This window comes from Zosterops lateralis (genome assembly GCF_965231275.1).
Source record: "Zosterops lateralis genome assembly, chromosome: 6".
In the NCBI taxonomy this organism is placed as follows: Eukaryota; Metazoa; Chordata; class Aves; order Passeriformes; family Zosteropidae; genus Zosterops; species Zosterops lateralis.
This window is the reverse complement of record NC_139761.1, coordinates 44,475,455-44,498,178: the sequence shown is the minus strand read 5'-3', so window position 1 is coordinate 44,498,178 and position 22,724 is coordinate 44,475,455. Positions and strand designations below refer to the sequence as shown.

Below are 22,724 nucleotides of genomic sequence, written 5' to 3'. Positions count from 1 at the left end.
ATATTTTGCTGTTCCTGCTAATTTTTCTCAGCCATAGAAAATCTGTAACAGTAAACCCCCTTTCTTGTTGGTGGAAGCAGCATCTCTGCTAGGCAACAGTTTGTTTGGTGTCTGATTTCAGCATTAATATGATGAGACGTATGCAAGGTTTCAGAACAAATTAATCAGTCTGTTTCTCTATCCCCTCATTTTCTTCTTTGGAGGGAAACGTGGAAGGTATGAAAATCCTGAGATGAGAATCTGGAAAAGTCCAGATTCTCATCTCGGGATGAGAATGCCCAGAGAGAACAAATGATCTGTTGGGGACAAAAGAAAAAAAAAAAAAAAGAAAGAGAGAGAGAGTGTCCTTATAGCACTTGTTTGCAGAGACACCTGCATTTGTCAAGGACATAGGGAGGATTTAGCATCACCAGGAAAAAGCAGCTCAGTAAAGGGAATCATCAGCATATCTATCATTTTCTCTTTTCTTCTTGCCTACCATGGAGTAAATGCAGACACTTGGAGGTAAATGCAGACACTTGGAGCTGCTTCTGTTTGCTGCTGAGTGTTGTTTGACAGCAGGTAGAATAATTTCTCCCATGTAGACTGTTTTGTTTCTCTCTAACAAGAAATATGCCAGTGCCCAACCTGCCCACAGATATCCTGGCCCTTTGGGCTGGAAGAGCCAGTGTTTCGCTTTTGTAACTGCTGAGTTTGCTACTTCTGAAAAGAAAGACACTCAGCAATAATACATATCTGTGTGGGGTTAAAAAGTTTTGACAACTGATCCTTTTGGTGTTGTTAAAAATAGTTATCTACCTATACACATATGTATACACATTTTCTTACCTGCCCCTCACTTCTGTACTGTCCCTTTTTTGGAGGTTATGTATATAACATTGCTATGTGTATTATATCTCTCTAAATATATATTTATATTTTCTACATATGCTTAGATATGAATGCTTGGGAATCCTAGGAATTAACTAACTATCCTTGACTCTGTTGAATTGAAATCAACATCTGTGTATATCCCAAGTCAAGCCACGATTCTCATGTAGAAAACATACATTCATTCCCCTGTTCATCAGTTCTGTACTGTCCTTTCTTTGAGCTTTGCTCCATGCCACAGGCTTAAATGGCTGTGCTGAGCCTCCTGTCCTTTGTGAAGGCTTCATTCAAGGGGCAGATCAAACCTCAGGGACACAAGTATGATTCTCTAGGGTCCCAAAGCTGCTGCAGGAGCTGGCAGATCTGGAAAGAGCCAGACTCAGGGCTGGGTGCTTGCAAATGATGTGTTCAAGCAAAGCCTGCTCCAAACTGTGCTGTTTATCAGTTGCAGAAGTCCAGAGTTTAATTCCACAAAAATGAGATCAAACTTCTATAGCTGCTTTGCTTTTCCTGTCCAGAGGGCAGAGACTTACTTTGGGTGACCTTACTCTTTGTAGCTGATGAAATACCTGAAGACCTCCTCCTTGCATGGGAAATCAGAAGTTTGAAACGTCTGTGAACTCACACCCTGTACATGAGGCATATAGGAGTGCAGCAACTGATTACCTAAATGAGAACATGTAAGCAGTTAGAACTCAGTGTCTACTCCTGGCCCCTGTTAACTCCTTCTGTACATGGTGTGGGCTTTCCCCACTGAACTTCACCAAATGTTTAAAATGCAGCAGCAGCAGTGTGTCAGCATGGGAATATTATATTCTCAGTCCTTCCCACAGGCTGAGGTGCCTGAGCACCTTCATCTGAGCTGCTGCAAAGGGAAACACTACACTTCCCTTCCTGTTGGACCATCACTAGCAAGAAGAGGTAGGACTGCCCCAGGAGAAGGGATCTTTTTATGTGGCAGCTTGAAGCTAAGATAACAAATTAGTGAAAGGGCATCTCTACTGCATTATTTTTTTCCCAATCACTGTGCATCTTCCCCTGTCTCCCCAGAGTCTGATAGAGAGATTATATTCTTGATCAAAACATGCCACCTGCTGTTTGTCAGAAGGGAAACATGTATAGTCAATAAAGCCAGTGCATAAACTAACCAAACTGGAATTGTATTTGCATTGCAAAACCAGTCGAAAGTCCTGGGTGCCACAGGTCAGAGTCTGATCTTGGCCCCCATACAAAAATCACCTGGCAACACTGCACTCTTAGAATCATAGAATCATTAAGGTTGGAAATGACCTGAAAGTAATCAGCTCTAACCATTAGCATAGAACCACTGTGTTCACCACAAAACCTTATCCCAAACTGCTGCATCTACATGCATTCTGACCACTTCCAGGGATGATTGATGCCATTACTTGCCTGGGCAGCTTGTTCCAATGCCTGACAATGCTTTCAGAAATTTTTCCTAACATTCAGTTTAAACCTTCCATGTTGAAACTTGAAGCAATTTCCTCTTGTTCTGTCACTTACTACTTGGGAGAAGACATCAACTCCCACCTGGTGACAAACTCTCTAGACTGATAAGATCCCCCTGAGCCTCCTTTTGTCCAGACTGAACATCCCCATCTACCTCAGCTGCTCCTCATAAAACTTGTGTTCCAGACCCTTCTCCAGCTTTGTTTTCCTTCTCTGGATTCACTCCAGCACCTGAATGTCTTCTTGGAGTGAGGGGCCCAAAACTGAATTCAGGGTTCAAGATGTGACCTCACCAGTGCCGAGTACAGATCCTTTCCCTAGTCCTGCTAGCCATACTATTTCTGATGGCCAGCATTATTGGCCTTCTTGGCCACCTGGGCACTGCTGGCTCATGTTCAGCTCCTGTCAACCAGGTACTTTTCTACCTGACAGCTTTTCAAACAACTTTCCCCCAGCCTGTAGCATTACATGGGTTTATTGTCACCCAAGGGCAGGACCTGGCACTTCACCTTGAACCTCATGCAATTGGCTTTGTCCCTTCCATCCAGCCTGTCCAGAGTCCTCTGCAGAGCCTTCCTACCCTCCAGGAGATCAATGCTCCCACTCAACTTGGTGGCATCTGTGGACTGACTGAGGGTATTTGATCCCCTCATCCAAATCATTGATAAAGATATTAAACAGGACTGGCCCCAACACTAAGCTTTGGGGAGCACCACCTCTGAACTGCCACTACCTGGATTTAACTCAAATCACCACCATCTCTGGGCCCACTCATCCAGCAAATTTTCTACCTAGCAAAGAGTGTACACATCCAAGCCATGAGCAGCCAGTTTCCCCAGAACAATCCTGTGGAGAAAGCTGTCAAAGGCTTTATTGAAGTCCAGGCAGACACATCCACAGCCTTTCCATCATCCACTAAACAGATCACCTTGTCATAAAAGGAGATTAGGTTGGTCAAGCTGCCTTTCAAAATCCCATCCTGGCTGGGTCCCCTGGTTTTCCAGTGTATGCCACATTCTGGCACTCAAGATAATTTGCTCCATGACCTCCCCTGGCACCAAGGTCAGGCTGACAGGTCTGTAGTTCCCCAAATCCTCCTTCCAACCCTTCCTGTAGATGGGCAGTACAGTTGCTGACTTCAGCCAGCGGGGACCTCCCTAGTTCACCAGGACAGCTGACAAATGATTGGAAATGGCTTGGGAAACACTTCCACCACTCTCTCGGTGCCCTTGGGTGGATCCCATCAGGGCCTACAGACTTGTGTACGTCTAGATGAGTAGCAGGTCACTGACCATTTTCTCCTGGATTATGGGGGTTTTGTTTTGCTCCTTATCTCTGTCTTCCAGCTCAGAGGACTGGGTATCTGGAGAACTACTGGTCTTGCTACTGAAGACTGAGGCAAAGAAGGCATTAAGTAGCACTGTCTTTTCCACATCCTTTGTCACTATTGACCTGCAAATCCACAAATGCTGTGGGCCAGGAAAGTCAGAGGCTGGACAACCTTGCAGATTACTGCCTACCATCCAGAGCCAAAGCATGACATTGGCACTGCCTAAAAAAGCCACAGTGCAAGCAAACACTCCTGCTGCCTCCAGCTGAAAGTTCCTAACGGAGCAAGGAAGGGTCCTAACGGAGCCAGGACAGTAACACTGCTGCTGAAGATTACAAGGCAACGCCCAATATCTGCTTCATAAGAGCAGTGATAACAGAGGAGGCCTTTGGGAGGAAGCACTGCCTCTGTGAAAGGGAAAAATCCCAATGGAGAACCATAACATGCTTTAACTTTTGGTCAGCCCTGAAGTGGTTGGATGGTTGTGAGAAGAAGGTGAGATGTTCTGGGACTTTTCAGCTGGTACCTGGGCCTGGCTTTTGGGATGCTATTGAGATGACATTCTCATAGCACAGAGGCAGAACTGCAACCCTCTTTGATGTCGTGTGTGCAGTCCTGCCCCAGCACTGCCTCCTAGATTATCTGCCTGTTGTGCAGAGCAGTCCCCACGGTCCTAAAGGAGTCTGCAGGACAGCCACAAGTCCCTGGAAGGCCTGGGAGGCTCTGCAGAGAGGGGAGGAGGGAAGAAGGGGTTAAAGGACAGAAGGAGGGAGACATTAGCAGATGTCCAGGGCTGAAAAGTAGGTCACCTATTTCTGCCTCGGGGGTGGGGGGTGATTGAAAATCGACACTACATCAATGCACAAATAAACCAAGTAATACAGCAAGGAATGAGCCTTAGAAGCCTGACAGAAATCCAAGTACACACACAGCTCTTCTAACACACCATAGAGAGCTATTATTTAAGACTAATTAAAATATGTATATTTTTACCCACACAAACGTATATACAATCACATAGGAGGACGGGCTAACGAAAAGGAAAAAAAATCAATTAAAAACACCCAGTAAAAGTAGAATTTCTCTTATTATCCATGTGCAGGGCTTGGACAGATGTTCCAGATTTTTCTCAGCAGCCCTTTGCATATTATTTAGGCCTAGAGTCTCAAGGCTAAGTACTTAACTCCTGTTGATGTCTTTGTGCATCCTTGTAAGACAAACACTTTCAAATATTTCTGAGGTTGTAGTCCTCTGTGCCTGTATCTCTCTTAACATGAAAAGTTTCCACAGCATGACTGAAGCAGTTCAGGTGGTTTCTGCAAGGCATTCCCTTCCTCAGATGTTGAAATTACATGAACAGTTAATTGCAACCACCTACACTTTTCAGGAACCTAATCATGCTATGGGGGCAAGAAGGTTAGGACAGATGGGATTGAAAGGAGATGAGATACAGGAAATTAGGTGGGTTTCTCCAGTCAGGTCAGAGTAGAGTCATTCAGTATTTATAGTCTTTAATTTATTAAAAAAAAATAAAATTGAGGACAAATTCTGATAGATATAAAAGCAGTCCCAGTAATAATGATCACTCCTGACACCACATTCTACCCAAAGGGCGGAAGCCATTGGACTCACTGTAACACAGAAGATCTTCCAGGTAGGAGAAAACAATGCACTCTTATTATTTGTTCAGAAAACAGAATATTTCTTAACTTTTATAGATTTTTAAATGCCTTAACGAGAAACTTTTGAAATACTTAAAATGCTGCAGAAAACATCTGGGTGTTTATCTGTTTGGGGGTATCACAGAACAGTTACCAGGCACTCTTCAGAGCTCTCTGGTGTGGGATCTTCCAAGCACAGTTTAAAAACTCTTATTCATTAATGTCTGATTTCGTTCACACAAGCAGTGAAATTACTCTTTGGAAAGAAGCTGTCAGATGAAATCCTCATACACGAGGAATTAAATCAGCTATCTAAAATCCAGACTTGGAGGGGGACTCAGGGAGTGTGACACATTTGCTATAGTCAAATCCTTGGTGAGATCAATTGAGTTTGGGGATATTTGTTCTCAAGCAGGGGCTGGAGAACTACCCTTGGATTCTGGCATCTGTCTTGGTCCATCCTAAGGTTAGTTCAAGCTCTGTTCAGCCTGGATATGGCATCCTTAGTATGCCTGTGCCACTTTCCTAATTTAAAAAGGCTTAAATAGCATTGTCAAGTGGGTCATGAGGTCTCTGCAAGGCATTTCCTATCTTAGAGATGGGAACTACCTGCAGAGTTAATTGCACTCACTTAGACTTTTTGGGAGCCTAATCCCTTTGACAGGCACTCCTCATCTTCGCATACATGTTCCACACCGTGACGGCAGCAGGTCAGGACAGATAGGAAGAGAATGGAGCTGAGATAAAGAAAGCATCTCATTTTTTCTTGAAGTACTGTGATGGTAATCTTTCCACTTCGTTTTTTCTTTGCTCATTTAGTTATCATAGTTCTCAAAAGATGGATCAGCTGATCATAGTGTTCCTTCCCGGCACTGAGACAGGGAAACATCTTCCTTTGTTCCTTCCTACCCAGTGGAACAGTGGGTTAAAATCAGAGTTTGGATCTGTATTTCAAGGTTGCAGTACTTAAACTATGTACAAGTTTTCATCTCGACCAGTTTGGGAGAATGACACACCCTTTTCCGTGGTGGAATTAAAGGGGAAGAAAAAGAAGAGAAAGGAAAAGCTTAAAGCAAAAATAACCTGCAACTGCTGCCTAACACATGCACCTGATTAGACGACTGTGCTCACAAGTTTGCCTGGGTAATCCAGCCTGTTCCTATCAACTCTTTCGGTCCCCTGCTACCATTTCACAGAAACTCAGTAGTTACCAGGCAGCTGTATCACGGCTGGTTGGGAAATAACACAATACATGCACTTTGCACGCTTGAAAAGCACCTTAATTTTCCTAGGAGAACTACCATGAAGGTAATTTCTCTAACTTGTTTTTCCTCTGTGCTAGTTTAATCAGCTTAGCTATTAAAAGATAACATGGGCTTAGGACTATCATTAGACCAGAGTGGTCATGTGGTTATGCTGGTAATTAGCACTGTTGCTGAACAGTGTGACATTTTTTAAATGGGTAACTACATAACAAAACCAGTACCCAGTGCACATCTAATGAAGCAAAAGAAAAATGAACACTCTCTCTCCTGGGATCTGTATTCAAGTACTTGTCTAGCAGCCTTTTTCTCTTTTTTCTCATCTGTCATATTAGTGTCTATATCAAAAGCATTTAACGGTTTGAAATGGGATTAAGACAGTGCAGTATAAAATTGTAATCTTGCAATCCTCCTGCTCAGCTGCTCTGTAAACTTTAAGGTACCAAAAAATCACTAGGAGGGCCCTGAGAGGGCTAAACAGGTGAGATCTGAATCATGGTGCAGAAGCTCTGTATCATTTGGCCTGAGTCCCCAGGAGTTCAGTTTGGTCAGTATCCCAAATCCTAGGCCTACTGCCAGGATAGTGGAGTCTTTACAGCTTGACTCCTTGGGTATGTTTTCTTTCGAAGCACAGCCAGAGGAAGAAGAAATGGACATGGGTGCTCCTTTTATACAAGTCTTAATGAGACTGTGGTTTAGCTCCCATTCCCTTCTTTTGCCATGGAAATTTCAACCTGCACCTCCCAAATGTACCTATAATCACCAGACTACAAGCTCTCCTGGGCTGGGAATATGCTGCCAGGCTCCTGTCAAGTCGGTTAGGATCAGAGAAGGATGAGCAGTGCTGTACACCAGTCATCCGGGACAACTTCTCTGTACCTGCACTGGGTGCTGCACGTGTATGTTGTTTAATGGATATTAAATTGAGTTCTGCTCACCTTTATCCCTAGACTTGAGTTTCAGCCTCAGATACTTGTTGGATTTTATATATTATTTTTTCTGCTTACAGTACACACCCTCTTTTATTACTATAGCATCATTTGCTTTTGATGTTAATAACTGATGTAACCAGGTATTCCCCTGTTGCCCATGATTCCTAAGTGTTATGCTTGGATGGGAGATAAACTGTAACCCTCCAGCCCTTTTATCTGGATAAAATAACCCAAAGGCTCAAGGGAAACCACCCTGCATATATGGCTGGTATGGGGACAGTGATAGCACCAGGATCTAATGTTTAGGATCATTAGGCTTCCATTTCTTCATCCATTTTCCCGTGTAATATGGTATATGGAATTTTCAACAAGTTAGGTCAAATTGCCTTTTGGCCATGCCCTCACCAATCACTGTTTCCTCTGCTCTTTTTGAAAATGGATGGGAAGAAACTGGTACTTTGCCCATACTGCTGGCACAGCTTGCCAGCCTTCAGCATCCTCTCAGAAAAAGAAAGGCTCCATCGTTGATTAGTCAGGCCAGCTTTCCTGTGCAGCCACCCAGCAGGCTCCCACACCTGCATGCTGGGCCCACACTGTGCACTTTGCTGGCAGGTCAGCACAGCTAACAGGTTCTGTCTGCTTTTTGCTCTCAGATGATATGCCATTGATTGCTAGTGCTGGGCAGGTGGGAGAAAAGGATGACCAATACTGATATATGCCCTCCCATGGAGATGGAAGGGGGATGGTGAAAGCACTCAAGTGAGTGCCAAAACTTCCTTCCAAGCCTGTGTTCTTTTCAGCAGGGCCACAGGCATGGTATGGAGGTTCTACCCTACTCCCCAGCAGCTTTGCCTTAGAAATGCTAATAGGATCAATGACTGAAATGAGATTAGAAAACTGAACTTGAACATTTTGTTTCTACTAAATGGATTAACTTGTGGGTCTGGTGCAGTCAAACATCCATGTTCACCCTCAGGAGTATAACCACGATGTTACTGTTGAGAAATACTCCTTCTCTACTCTTAAAGCTACTTAGTTTTCGTAATTTTAATAAGACGTTGGGCTAAACATCAAATCATTAAAATTCTTTCATAGACTATTCTCCTCTGAACCATAACATGAATAATGGATTTTGTAAGGGTTATGTTTAAACCAGAGGTGTTTCTGTCTTGGCTGACCTTACTCTACAAATATTCATTCAGTGTTAACAGAGATGGGGACTCTGGTTTAAGGCACCCAATTGTCCTGCTTTTTCTATGTCTGCTTCCTACATGTAACTTGTCAGTGCTCAGAAGAGTGAACCTCAACCAGATTAAAAGAGGTTAAGCTAGGACTTGATTTTATGCCTGAGTTGATTGAACAGCCAGATATCACCAGTGGGGAGGCTCAGCTCCAGACCTGTGTGCAGGTGTTCCCACTGCCTTCCAGGCACTGGTGCTTCCCTGTGCCTGTGGGAAATCCAAGCCTGCAACCTGGGTAAACTGGAAATAAATAACCCCTCATAGGGTCCCTCAGCTCTCCCGGGGAGACAAAAGGAAGACAACAAGTTGACTGTGGTTGACTTGGCAGAGCTGAAGCAGAAACACCCCTCACATGCTCATGGTCTGACATTATGGCTCCACAAGAGCAGCATCAGCTAATGGTGAAATGCAGCTGAAAAGCTACAGTCCTGCCTGCCCTCCTCTGCTGTCACATCCAGCAATTGCAGAGCCATGAGACAAGCTGGCTTGGCAGGCTGTGCCACTCCTGGGAAGACAAGTTTGTTCTCCAAGGTGTGGCAGAGCTGCTGAGTCACATCAAGCCCTAAGAAATGCTTCCCCTGGCACCTGCAGGGAGCCCACCAGCTCCTGGAGAGAGCATAGCTATGGCTGAGGGGTTAAAGGTGCACACTGAGGAAACATGCTCAGCATCCTTTGATGGGGTGACAGTGACTGAGCAGGCTGATTATTTGTAATTTTTAAATTTGCCTATCACTTTATGCTGAGGAAGTGGCTTCCTCGAATGAGTAGAGAAATTAATCAGAACTGCTGTCTCTCAAAGTGCCACGGGCAGCAGACATCACCAAGTTAAGATACTGACACTTGAAACCCTAGCCTAGTGATTTAGTAAAACACCATCAAGCTTCAAGTCCATTGCCTAAAAGTTTAGAGTTCCCCTGCCAGCAATAAAATACAACAGTCACCTGAAGTGGGCTAGGTTTTTGTTTCTGATTTGCCTGTAATCACAGACACAGGAATGGTGTGGAGATCTTCAGATTTGCGTATAAACTCCCAGGGATAAAGGACTGGGATTTCACTCTTTTTGCCTCTGGTTCAGCTTACTGTGTGATGGTGGGCAAGCCATGTAACATCCCCATTTCCCCCAGCTGTTCATTAGTATTTTGAGATACTCTTTGTAGACATGAAGTGTTTCTACTTGAAATAATAGTGCCCTGGCATTAGCAACTTATATGGTAATGGCAGTTTCACCTGGACAGTTGGAGTTTCAAAAAATAATTGCACAAAACCGAGATTTAGAAATATATTGATAGGAAAGCTCTAAGACAAAACCAGGGCCTATGAAGTCCCAAACTTTTCTGGAATTGTGATGGTGGTGATAAGACCCTTGAAAAATCAGATATGTGCCAGTGTGAATATTATCCTGCCTCATCTGAGTTGAGATGCATCCCTTGGTGCCAGGGCACATTTGATACAGGATGTGTCCAGAGCAGCACAGTTTGACACTTAGTTGTCTGTGAGGACATGCTTAATATTTACAGGAACTATAGCAGGTACTTAACTATGTTACTGTTGTAGCTGTTCTACACTCAAACTATTAATCCCCTCTCCAGATACCACTTCTGGTGCATGCTATATTATATATATATATATATTATAATCTCATTATCCTTTTAACAACCTACCTGCTTGTGCTGGGGGTGCCATTTAACATGGTACACTCATCCATCCATTGTTTAGGCCCATTCTTTCCTGTTAAGTCTCTATTTACAATTTCCAGGGTCATTCCTACACACTGTAATTGACAACACAACCAGAACTGCCTCTACACACTTTATATTGTGAAATCTCCATTTGTTGTAGGTAGTGTAAGAATTCTCTGCTGGAACATGAAAGTGGTATGACATAAACAAAACCCCCCACAAAAAACCCCCAAAAATAAAAAAATGACACAGTAAAATGAAAGAAAACAAAAAGGAGACACCTAAAATAAATGTGGAACAAATACAGTCTAGAGAGCTTTCTGGACTGACCACCAGCTGAAATGATGAATAAATAAACAATGTCCCATTTCATGTTGATTGTTTTGAGGATAATCCTTTCTTTTTTTTTTTTTTTTTTTTTTTTTTTTTTTTTTTTTTTTTGGTGCATTTTACTAAATAAATCTGCTTGCATGAAAAAGAAAGCAAAAACCAGGCTGTATACTCAGAGATCTAACTGTATAACTCTGTTCAGTAGATAACAGCAAATACATTTCATACTGCTGAGTTTTTACCATGTGTTTGTGACACATTAAGATCACATGCATCTATAATTGCTGCAGTTCCACTAACTTATTTAGGCAGAATGAGATGATCATGTGTCTGTGCTGGCAGCCAACAATATCCTATTAATGGAAGCAACCCACCAGGCTCACGGCTTGAGGAGGGCTTCTGCTCACAGAAGTTTTGTAAAATAGGGATGCGCCATCATATACTGAAGGGGAACAAGCACAGGCACAGCTCTTAGTAGGATAATGCATGCTGCAACTCAATCTTCAGGAGAACCAATAATGTCTGCAGGGAGGACAGGGGCCAAAGCTTGGTCAACTGGTAGGAAAGACCCAGGAACACAAAGAAAGCTGAGACTGTGGCCAGCTTTTTATGCAATCAGCATTACGAAACCAAGCACCTGAGCAGCTGGCAAGAGTTTCTGGACAAAGCACAAAGGCCAGGCCACGTTAGCCTGTTTGCAGCTATTGTAAATCTGGTAGCTACCTTTTCCTTAGAAGCAAGTGTCTTAACCTATTTTTCTGTATTTAGAGAAACCCCAGGCAGCCTATATCATATTTTGAAATTCTTGAACAGAATACCATTGTGAAGGAGATGTGGAATCCCTCTGACCTGAAAAGGACACACGCAGAAAGGTAAGCACACGCTGTAAAGCATTTACACTGCTATTACACTATCCCTTTGTCCAAACCCCAAGATATTTTATGTAGAGACACACTCCCATTAGCACCTTATTCTTGTGAACCAAAGTTTGAGCCCATTTCTAGCTTGGATCACTGTTTCTCTCCTGAAAAAGGTGCTGTTTTCTGCAGCAGCACCCTCAATATTTATCTCTTTGTAATATCATTAGCTTTGTCTTAATGGGAGTAGACCTGCATATTGTTTTTCAGGAAGATGTAAGCACAGCTGTACTGAGTTTAACTTTGTCAGATGAGCATGTGAAAGATGTGAAGATACGTTATTTGCAGTGAAGTTGCTTTATCCTAGATTGCTGATTCATAATGAAGTTAAAGAAATATATTGTTTCCCCTTCCTTTGTTACACGAAATAAACAGTGCTACCCTTCAATTTTCACATCCTCTACAGGAAGGGCCTGCAAGAACTACCCTAATGCTAAACTATCATTTCAGCCCTGTTATTTCTTTCTCCAGTGTAAATAAATAAATAAATAAATAAATAAATGAGTCCTTGCCTTAAGTAGCCCGTGCCCTCTTGATAAGAAACCAGCCAAAACCACATTGAAACCTGACAAAATCCCATTGAAGCCAGGCAAAAGCCCACCAAAACTAGACAAAACCTGTGGACACCAGGCCAGGCAGGTACTCCACAGGCAATGTGCTGCTGACCACAGCTGGGTCGTCTCCAACAGGGACATGGATGTCATCCTGATAGTGACAGTCTGAAACCAGCAAGGCTGCCCTGGGAGGCCCAGGGACTGGAGCCTGCGGGGTCATCATCTTTTTGAGCAGATGTGCTTCAGGAGGCTTTGTGAGGGAAGGCCAAAAGCATCCTGGATGGCCAGAATTTGTTCACGCCTTTAAGACACAGGGTGCTCCAAGGGACTGCCTGCTCAGGTGTGTGTCACCAGAGCTTTCCAGCAGAGCCCCTGCCCACCGTGCTCAGCCAAGCAGGGCTGTAGTGTAGCAGCCACACCAGCAGCCCCTCAGGGGGTGGCCAGGGAGGTTTGCCAAGGCTGAGGCACAGCACCAGCCCTGGATCTCACACATGTTCACTCCAGAGCGCTTTGGGCTGTATTGGGAATAGTGTGGTCACAGGAGCAGGGCAGTGTTTGTGCCCCTGTACTGGGCATTGGTGAGGCCACACCTCCAGTGCTGTGTCCAGTTCTGGGCCCTCACTGCAACAGAGACATTGCGGGGCTGGAGCTTGTCCAGAGAAGGGCAATGGAGAAGGGTCTGGAGCACAAGTTCTGTGAGGAGCAGCTGAGAGAGCTGGGGGTGCTCAGCCTGGGGGAAAGGAGGGTCGAGGGAGAACTTACTGCTCTCTACAACTGCCTGAGAGGAGGCTGTAGCCAGAGCTGGGGGTTGGCCTCTTCTCCCAGCCAACAGGCAGGACAGGAGGAAATGGCCTGAAGTTGCACCAGGGGAGGTTTAGATTGGATATTAGGAAAAATGTCTTCACTGAAAAAATGGTCATGAATTAGAACAGGCTTCCCAGGGAAGTGGTGCAATCAACATCCTTAAAAGTTTTCAAAAGGCCGGTGTAACTTGGGGGGCGATGGTTTAGTGGTAAGCAAGGTGGTGCTGCTGGCTGACGCCTGGACTTCATCACCTTAAAGGTAGGTCACTTCTAACCTTAACGATAAAACACACACTGCCGGATGTCGGGCGGCGTTGGCGGCCTCACGGGCACTTGCCCGGAGGCAGGCCCCGAAAAAGACAAACCCGGCCTGCGGAGAAGGCGGGCACGGCTCCCGCCCGGTCGCTCATCCCAGGCGCGGATCTCTGACACCGGGCCCCCCTCGCCGCCCCCCCGCCCCCGCGGCCTGTTGTCAGGCAGTTTGGCGCCCGCGCGCGCCCCGGGGGCGTGGCCCCGCGCTCTGGCCAATGGCGAGGCGCGGCGGGTGAAGCTGCGGGACGGACGCCACCGCTGGCTCCCGCCCCCCCCCGCCGCGGTCTCCGAGCGCCTCGGCTCCGGATTGGACCGAACGGGTTTATTTTTAAACGGAATCTGCTTTGTGTATTGGCCGAGGGAGACGCCTGTCAGCGTGACGGTACCTTGTTGCTAGGCCGGGAAGGTGGGAATCGAGGTGCACCCGCCCCATTCGCTGAGTGGCCAACGGGAAGCCGAGAGCCCGCCGCCATCCGCATCCCACCCTATCGCAGCCCGTAGCCGAGTGACTGACATTGGCCATACGGCCAGTGAGAGGCCGAGCTCCGCACGGCGCCCAACAGGAAGGCGCGAACCGGGGCGAAGGGCGGTGCCGGGGCGAGGTGATTGGCAGGTGGGCGGAGGCAGAGGAGGGCTCGCCGGAGCTGCCATGTCCGCCATCTTGGAGCGTCGGTGATGGTGGCGAGCGGAGGTTTTCCCGCCTGAGCGGAGGCACCCGGGGCCTGTGGTGGGGGACGCGCTGCCGAGGTACGGCCGGGACGGCGCCGTGATCTCCGCTGCCCCGCTTCCAGGGGAGTAGCGCTCCGGCGGCGGCTCCTCCGCGGCGGCGCGGGCCTGGCGCCCGCTCAGGGCCGTGCGGGGGCTCCGGGCGCTGCTCGGGCGGCTCCGGGCCGGGGCCTGCCGGGGCCTCCGGGGCCGGTCGTGCGCCGCCTCCCGCACCCGCAGCGCGGGGCCCGGAGCTGTGGGGCACCAGCGGCGGCGGGGCGCGGGGGCCGGGGCACAAGCGGCGGGGAGGCCCGAGCGGGCCGGGCCTGAGCGCGGAGCCCTCCCTGCCCGCCGCCGCCGCTGCTGCCCCGGGGGCCGCGGGGCTTCTCTGCCTTGTTCGGGGGTTTTAACGAGGCAGCTCCTTTGAACTGTAATGTTTTAAGAGCGTTGCAGTGTTTGGGTTAAGCTTTAACTGCTGTTAAATACGTTTGGCAAAATCTCGCTTAGAAGCTGCCAGTTTTTCTGGTTTTGTTTTGTGTTGGTTGCTAAGAACTTTCCTACGTGTAAGGGAGAATTAGTGTTTTAGTCTACTTAGTATCATATGAGGCTATCTTGTATGACATAAGTGCAATTGAGGCTAAAGATCATTTCTGTCAGCATAAATGTTGTTTAAGTCAGAACAGTGGGATACTTTGAATGGGTGTGTTGCTATTTAAAAAAAAAGTGTTCTCAGTGGAACAGTGGAGAAAACTTAGGAGTAGGTGGATAGCTTTTGAAAGGGATCCTTTGAAATGTTGACAACTTAAAAATGAAAAATTACTGCTGGTGGTATTACTTAGGTTTAAAATGTCCTTCAGCGGACTGAGTCTAAATGCACTCTAACATCGCAGTGTGTCTTTGGATTGCACAAATACCTGTGTGGGTTTTTTTTTCTGGGATGCTGAAAGATGGGAACCCTCTCTGTTTCAATGTTCCAGAAAGATTGCTGCAGTTCAGGTATTTGAACTGAATGGTCTATTTCCAGTGCAACAGACATTCAAATAAGACTCTGATTACTTAGCTCTGTGTTATTTATGTTTTCAGTAGCATGACATGGGCTAACTGAAGCGTGCAAGAGTTTCTTTATTATACAAGTAGAAAATAACACTGCAGAATTACCTTTCAGTATGTAAATTGTTAATGAGACGCCATGTGAAAGTGAAATCCAGTTTACATGTTTTTATTGACTATTTTTAAGTAATTGTTTGTGTTCACTGGAGTTACTTGTTTTGTCCATCTATGATACTGTTTGAACATAAGGAATTCTTCTTATTTGCTTTCTGTTTGAAAAGCAGAATGTGTGCATTGAATCCTGGCACTGTCTTGAGTTACTAAAGGAATTTATTTTCTAAAACTACTTGGAAATGCTGTTTGAGCCAGAAGAACTGTTGATGAGGTCTGTTTACAATGACCAAAGAAAACACTGAGTTAAGTGAAAGCTGTAGCTTAGAAATTCCGGAAAAGCAACCTGTTTAACAGGAATGCCTTTAAGCAGGGTAGTGCATTACAGCTTCTTTACAAGCCAGTTAGATTTGTATGTAAACTGCTGTGAGCGTCACAGCTTTGGAGTTTTTAAAAATACGATTCAGCAATCTGTTATTCCCTTTTGGAATTGAAGATACTGGATAGTTTATGTGTCTCTGCACAATACTGCCTGCACGCTGCTCACTTCTGCTGAGTTGCTGGAGTGAGCAGAAGTGACTTTTTCCTTTGGAATGCTTCTGTCTTGCACTTAAGGGAGGTGATGCTATGGCCTGTGTCCCACTCAGAGAATCAGATCATGTTCCCAGAGTGAAATTCAAGTGAATTAGTAGATGGAACCTGAATTTAGCAGTATTAGAGCAAAAATTGGTGTATGTAGCTTTAGTAGTGACAGATGTTTAGGGAGTGAACTCTGTTGTTATGGCTCAACATCTTTGCTTATTTACTCAGCTTAAGCCTGGCCTGCATGTGCTGTGAAATGCTGAAGAGCTGGCTCAAAACCAGCCAGTCAGAAGGTTGGGACAGAAGGGAGAAATGTGTTGAAGAAGCATCTGGTCCACTCTCTGTCCATTAATGTCCTGTTTTGTCCAAGTGCTTAAAAAGCCTTGAAGTATGTACTTAACTCTACAGTTAAAGGTTGCTCTTTGTATCTGTGTCTGTAAAATAAGACATTTTTTAGCTTCAATGTTTCAGCATTTCAGCATAGTACACAATATCACTGTAGGTGGGAGACTTTTGTATTCACTTTTCTTGGGTAACTGAGTTAATTTGTGGCCTTTGGAACTATGGTGGAAACCAAGGCTTTCGTGCTTGGACAGAACAGGTGCTGGTATGAGCATAGTGATCCTTTTTGTGGTGAGGTAGGATGGCTTCAGTGCATTGTCTGCCCTCTAGATTAGGCTTCTGTAGTAGCACCTTCACCTGTGATCCTTAAGCTTGCTGTGTACTCAGCTATCTCACAGGCCAGGTTTAGGAATACTGTGTTATCTCAAGTTAATATCTCACACCCAGATTCTAGGAGAGCATATGTCTGGTTGTCCTAAGAGCAAGATGTAGAGCCATTGTTACCGGCAAAACTTCTCACAATAATAGAATGTATGGGTAAATGAGAAATAACATCTTGTTTGTGTCTTCTTATTTTGGTAAGTTGGAGGAAGAGAGCAAAGAACTTGAGAAGCTAGTGGTCCTGATATTTTTGGGATGGGAAGCAAGCCTGAATGATCAAGAAGACACGTGGAGAACATGAACATCGTGTTGAAAGCACTGCATAGCATGGTTAATTGTTTCTGTAGTGTGTCAGGGTGCCAGCATCTGTTTTAGAAACTATATGCTACTAAGCAACTGAAGTAAAATATTTTCCTACTCTTGGCTATTACATGTAGCTTTATAGCTAGTTTGGGACACTTCTCAGGAAGTGGAATAGACTGATTTGAGAAGATTGGGAGGACATGTGGTTTAAGCTTGCCTGTTTATGGAATAGCCCTTCACATAATATTGGCAAAAAAATTTGTTGGTATGAAATAAAGACTTTTTGTGACCCTTGATTATTCAATAGCTTATATAACATGTCAAGAAGCACATTTTAAATGGTATATGTGATTTGGAGTAGGTGAAAAAGTTCCTGCCTAACCCTTTGACTTTTTTTTCTTCTTGCTGTTAGTTCATACATAGTCATCCCTTAATTCTGTTAAATGGATATATCTTTTCCTCTTAAACTTAAAATGCCCAGTGACAAATCTGTGGGATATGTTGCATGCCAGCTGTGGAAAAGAATAGCAAAAGCACCTCAGCATACAATCTTATGGAGCAGTGAAGCTGTAACACTCCACTGGAGGGGAGATTTATGTTGTTAGGCATGTTGGCAGAATGGCAGAGTAGAGTGCCTGGGAAATGCAGTGAGGATTTGATTAATGAAGGGAAGAAGACTAAAAAAGGAGCATAAAAAAATGTATGTGTGCACAAGCAGAAACTGTCCAGTGGTGAGATTTGAGGATTGATTAGTTTCTTTGGAATGTTCTTAAAACTTTATCTGATTTTATTTTGAATGGGATGGTTCCAAACACTTCTGCATTTTAAATTGTGTTTGTAAGGAGGTGGAGTACATGGCCTGGTGGTTTCTGGCCTGTGTCCACTGGGCCTTCTTGCGCATGAGCACAGGAACACCATAGGCCATCTCTTGTCACCTGTGCCAAAAGATGCTTTTAAACATGAGGAAATCTCTAAAGCCTTTTAAGATGCCCAGGCCCATCCTGGGTGAGGCTTGAGAGATGGCCATGTGATTTCCCGTTTGGTAACAAAGCACAGTTGGGATGGAGGATGAAAACTTGAAATTTTTTAGTAAAAAGTAGTTTCTGAGTTAATTCAATATGTTCTAGAATATTTCAGTACTTAGAGCATTTGGATTGTTAATTACAGAAGTGAATCCCAGGCCTCCCACCCATGTTACACAGTGGATGAGTTCCCTTCTTGAGTGACCATTGGCAGGATTTCTAACTGGATACCAGTATATAAAATAAGATTTTTGTTGTACAAATGTAACTTCTGCTTTGGGTTTTTGAAGTGAATTCCATTTTTTCCTACACTACTCTGTAAATGTACATGATGTTCTTTTAGAAGAGCAAAGCCTAAGACTCTAATCCTCAGTTGTGTGTTGCACATTTCTCTCTTGTGGGAGTAACCTAATTGATAGATTAAAAGCTTCAAGTAGTGCTTTATGCAGTGGCTGTAGGCAATGCTAGTGCAGGTGTGATTGCATTTTCCATTGTATTGTAACTGGTTTGAGCCTTTGTTAGAACAGAAAACAAGGGAGTAGCAGATACTCTCAAGGCTTGCCTTGCTACAAGTTGATATTATTTCAGTGCTGTTTGCATTATGAAAGGAGTGTGAGCCACTGCCTCTGCAGGGTGGATTTCTGCATCTTTGTAGCAGAGAGCTTATACAATAGTGAGCTTATACAACTAGTGATTCTCACAGAAGTAGCGAAAATACAATGTTATTTGCTTTTTTTGTAAGTATAGTGGAAACCAAGTCTTGCGTTTCCGATATAATTAGTGCAGAGGGGAAAAAAGAGGGGTTGTGTGTGGTTTTTTTTCAATTACTCTAAGTTTCATTAAGGCAAAAATCATAGGTGAGGTATTGGTGAAAAAACTCATGCTTTCTGTGATTTGCAGAAGTAATGCTCTCCATATTCTGTTCTTGTTTACCATGTACCTACTACGTTGGCCAGTTCCCAGTTGTAAATTTTAGATCTGGTTTGAACTGCAGAATTTGTATTCATGTTATTTCTTCTGCTATTGTCTTGATGGACTTGCTGGATGCCCATGTAGCTGAAAGCAAAGTCTTCTAGAAAATGAAAGGTAGTATGTTACCTTTGACAACTTCAACTGTTGTCACCAAACTCCTTGGAAAAGGATGGAAAGTTTAGAGACAGCTAAGATAAAGCTGTGATGTTGGCAGGAACAGACCCACTTTTAAGTAAGGGAGGGTTCCTGCTGATGTAAGCATCTCATTTTTCTAGGAACTCAATGTCCATTTCATGTCAATATTGGGCAGTCTGGACGGAAGTGCACCTAGAAGTTGCAACAGCACAAGGGTTTTGTTCCCATCTGCCGTGTTTGTCTTTCTCTGTTCTTTCTGGCTGTGACAAAGGTGGAGTTTGTCACTGCTCATGGCAGCTCTGAGGGGTAATGACATGGAGGTGTCTTTTCATGTCTGTGAGGGACAGCTGCGGAAGGTACAGTGATCTGGCTGTGAAGTATCAGTTCTTCCTTTTGGCTGTGACAAGCAAACACTCATCAAAGGATCCTTCTCCGTGTGTACTTGATGCTGATGATGGGCTCTTTTTTACGGCTTTAATCCACATCTAAATAACAAAAAATTGTTCACTGAACAGTGTATCTAGTGAAATTTGTTTGATAAAGGAGGAGGTAAAGGTGACATTAATGAGAGATCTGCGTTTCTTAATGATTAAAAACTAAATGTGTCTTTTCAGGCTGCTTGCCTGTGCTGTAAGGACTAAGGCTCTCTAGTTCTGGAGTCACAATATAAAAATTTATACATTTTTCAGATACAAGTAATACGTGATTGAAGACTGAACTTACAACTTCTCAACCCATTAATGCTTGATTGCTTTGATTACTCAGTAGTTGTGCCAGGTGCAGTTATCTTAATAAGACTTCAGTCATAGATAGGCACTTTTTTTTTTTTTCCTGTGTCTGCCTTGTCCAGTATCCCTTCCTGCTGTACTTAAATATGACTTGTTTTGAGAACAAAAACCAAAGAACCTTAACATAGCAAAACTGAGTACCAGCTACACTTGGCTTAGATGCTCTGCTTCAAAAATGCAAATTTATCATTTGCAAAAATGCAATTTACAAGTATAAATTAATCCCGAATGCCTTGGTTAGTGACTAGGGAATTTAGTTGCCTGGATTGGAATTGGAGAGATAAAATATTGAAGGCAGACAAGAATAATTCTGAATCTTTTATGTTTGAAGGAGTCTGTGGAAAAAAAATTCAAAGTCTGAAAAACCCATGGGGTTTATGTATTTACTTATTTATATATTTATTTATTATAGGAAACACCTGCAGATGTTTTTCACTGTAGGAAACTGGATGCCTTTTAGGGTGTAAGGGAAAGCAATGATGTTAATACTTGTATGAGATTTTTTTCTTTGAAATGCACTGGTCCAGTCTTCCCCTCTTCTGGAACTGAGAATGCTAAATTTGACTTGCAATCCTAGCCATAAGGCTGGAGATTAGAATGCAGTGAGGTTGGGATTTTTCCCTCCCAGTTTGAAATTGTAGCCCCATGCAGCCTGGAATAAAATTATTTATAGGGAAAATAAAAATTTGTAATATGGTACTGATGTCATCCTCATAAGAAGAAGGGATTATAGGTTATCCAAATATGTAATTTAAAAAATAAATATTGTAGGTAGTGATCATTGAGTGAAACCACCTAAGAAGTCTTGTTATAGACTTCAAGGCATTTCAAATTAAGTTAATTTCTGTGCCACTTGGCTTTTTGGAATGGTAATGAGATTGTCTTGCTTAAAGTCTGTGTGGAACCCTAAATGTTACTGAAAAGGATAGAAGACTTAAGGTCTGAAGTCAATTGATTTCTAAGTCTTTGGCTCAGCAGAGTATTTCTCTTTAGGGCTCTATCATGTAATGCTGTAATAAATACCATTTTAAATTCTGAGCTTGCATTTTGAATTGCTTGGCTTCTTTGAAACTTTATGCTTTGAATCCCTTGAGTAGGCCTAGGGCACAGAAGTATCCCTGAGTTGTGTGTAACTATAACCTATCGGTGCTATTTTCAGTCTTGCATTGGGGATTAGTTTTAACAGTGTGTCTTCAGTAATTCCTAGTTAGTAAAGTAACACTTGGCCGAGGCTCTTCTTGCAGCAGAGGAAAACTGTTGGCAGGTAGCTTGGTAGTTAAGAGAAAACTTGTAGGAAGGAATGGCTGAAAGTACTGTGGTAAATTACATTGTGGTAGCCCTCTCTTGAAAGGGCACCAAGGAAATGAAAGAAAAGACAGCCAGTTGAAGGAAGAGTCATTTCAAAGGACACCGTGTCCCTTAACTGTGGCATATTGCTTGAATGGGTTTTTTAAACTCTTTTTGGAAGTATATACTAGTATGTATGTATGGTATTGCACAGCTGATGATCACTTCAGTGGAAAAATTTAGACTAATCACCCTTTGGAAACAGTATTATTAAGAACTGCTGCTAAATCTTTGAGACAGACTTGCCCCATAGTTGCCACTTGCAACTGCAGTAGAATTCTGAAAGGCACTCAAACAAATCTGCTTCTCTTATACTCTAAAGAGAAGCACTGAAGTAGATTTTTAAAAAGATTGTTTTGAAGATCACAGAGAAAATAGTAGGTTTGGCATTTTTTAATGGAACTTCAGGTTTTCTTTTTTTTCCTATTAAACTAGGGTAAGTGTTTCACTTGGAGGAAGGTGTCTTATTCTGTTAGGCAGTCTTGATTTTTATATTATTGTCCAGCAAAATAGAAGAGTTCAGTGAAGGTGTTACTTCTGTTCAGTTGAGACACCAGAGGCACCTGTGCCTAAAAAATGTTGTGTCATTACTCTCTGTGACATGAGGTGTGTAAAACCACAGCATGGCAAAGCTTCCATTACTGGAGTCTCCAAAATATAAATTGCCTGTGGTCCAGGGGAATGGGAAAGAAAGATAGCATTAGCTTAATAGTCACTTCAGACTTCACTGTGAAGGCTTCTTGCACTGAAGTTTCATGATTTTGCTGGGTTTCTAATTTCTTTCCTGGAACTTATTTTTGCACATGCCTAAATAAAAATTATGGTAATTCATTAAACTTACTGAGTTGAGAATTGGTGAAATCTTCCCATTTAGAGCATTGTTTTCTTAGTTTTCTAAGATGAGTCTCAGAAAAGTCAAGCTGGTCGTGCTTTTTAAATGCTCGTTGTGTAAGTGGCATTGGACAGTTGTCTTTGTAGCACTCTGCATTACAGAAGGAGGATGTTGAGTCACTATTCAGCTGTCTCAGTCTTTGAGTGATAAATTAATCTGGCCGTTCAGCATCAAGTACTTAATTCACATTCCACATGTATTAAAATATTTTTCTTTTCTAAGTACTTACCTTCATCCTCAGGATGTCTGCAGAGATGGGGAAACTGTTTTCCCTGAATATATAGGGTATGTTGTGTGGAGGAAAGTGGTGTTCTTGTTTGGTTAAAGGCTCAAATAAAGCTGTAAGATTTGCACTAGGCTGGGGAAGATTCCAGGTGGCACTAAAGCATTTTGTTAAATGCAGATACTAAAATCTAGAGAAGCGAATATGCTAAAGTAGTATCACTCTCCTTGTATCTAGGTGCTGCTTCTGTGTTTTTTTTTGTTTTTTTTTTTTTTCTCTTGCTTGGCATTGGATGAACTTTTCTACTTTTGTCCTAAGGATTGTATTGTTAAACTTGAAAAGGCTGGTATTGCAGAAAAAAGTATAGATGAGGCTTAAGCTCTTTGGTAAATCAAATAATTTTAGTAGTCTTTGCCCATGAGCAAATCAAAATAAAAGATGTTTTAACTTGCTTAAATTAAAGATTAAAAGAAGAAAGATCTTCAACTTTTCTTTTCATGATGTTAGAGT

General features: G+C 43.4%; 1 protein-coding gene and 1 long non-coding RNA gene across 7 annotated transcripts in view; both read left to right on the top strand.

Moving 5' to 3' along the window:
* The first annotated feature begins 4,048 nt into the window (after positions 1-4,048).
* Positions 4,049-12,162, top strand: LOC310910140. Of its 2 annotated transcripts, none has more exons than XR_014590254.1 (4): positions 4,049-4,165; positions 5,282-5,324; positions 11,544-11,647; positions 12,099-12,162. It is a non-coding gene; the product is annotated as an uncharacterized lncRNA (long non-coding RNA). The 2 variants fall into 2 exon arrangements; XR_014590255.1 differs by lacking the exon at positions 4,049-4,165 and adding an exon at positions 4,377-4,470.
* A 1,831-nt stretch (positions 12,163-13,993) lies between these two features.
* PPP6R3 (protein phosphatase 6 regulatory subunit 3) overlaps positions 13,994-22,724 on the top strand; it is a 52,766-nt gene continuing 44,035 nt past the window's right edge. For 3 of the 5 annotated variants that reach the window (XM_083863439.1, XM_083863441.1, XM_083863437.1), the window contains exon 1: positions 13,995-14,108. The gene's annotated coding sequence lies outside the window, so the exon portion shown is untranslated. Of the gene's footprint in view, positions 14,109-22,724 lie in introns of all 5 variants that reach the window. The other 2 variants (XM_083863440.1, XM_083863438.1) reach the window with 2 other exon arrangements.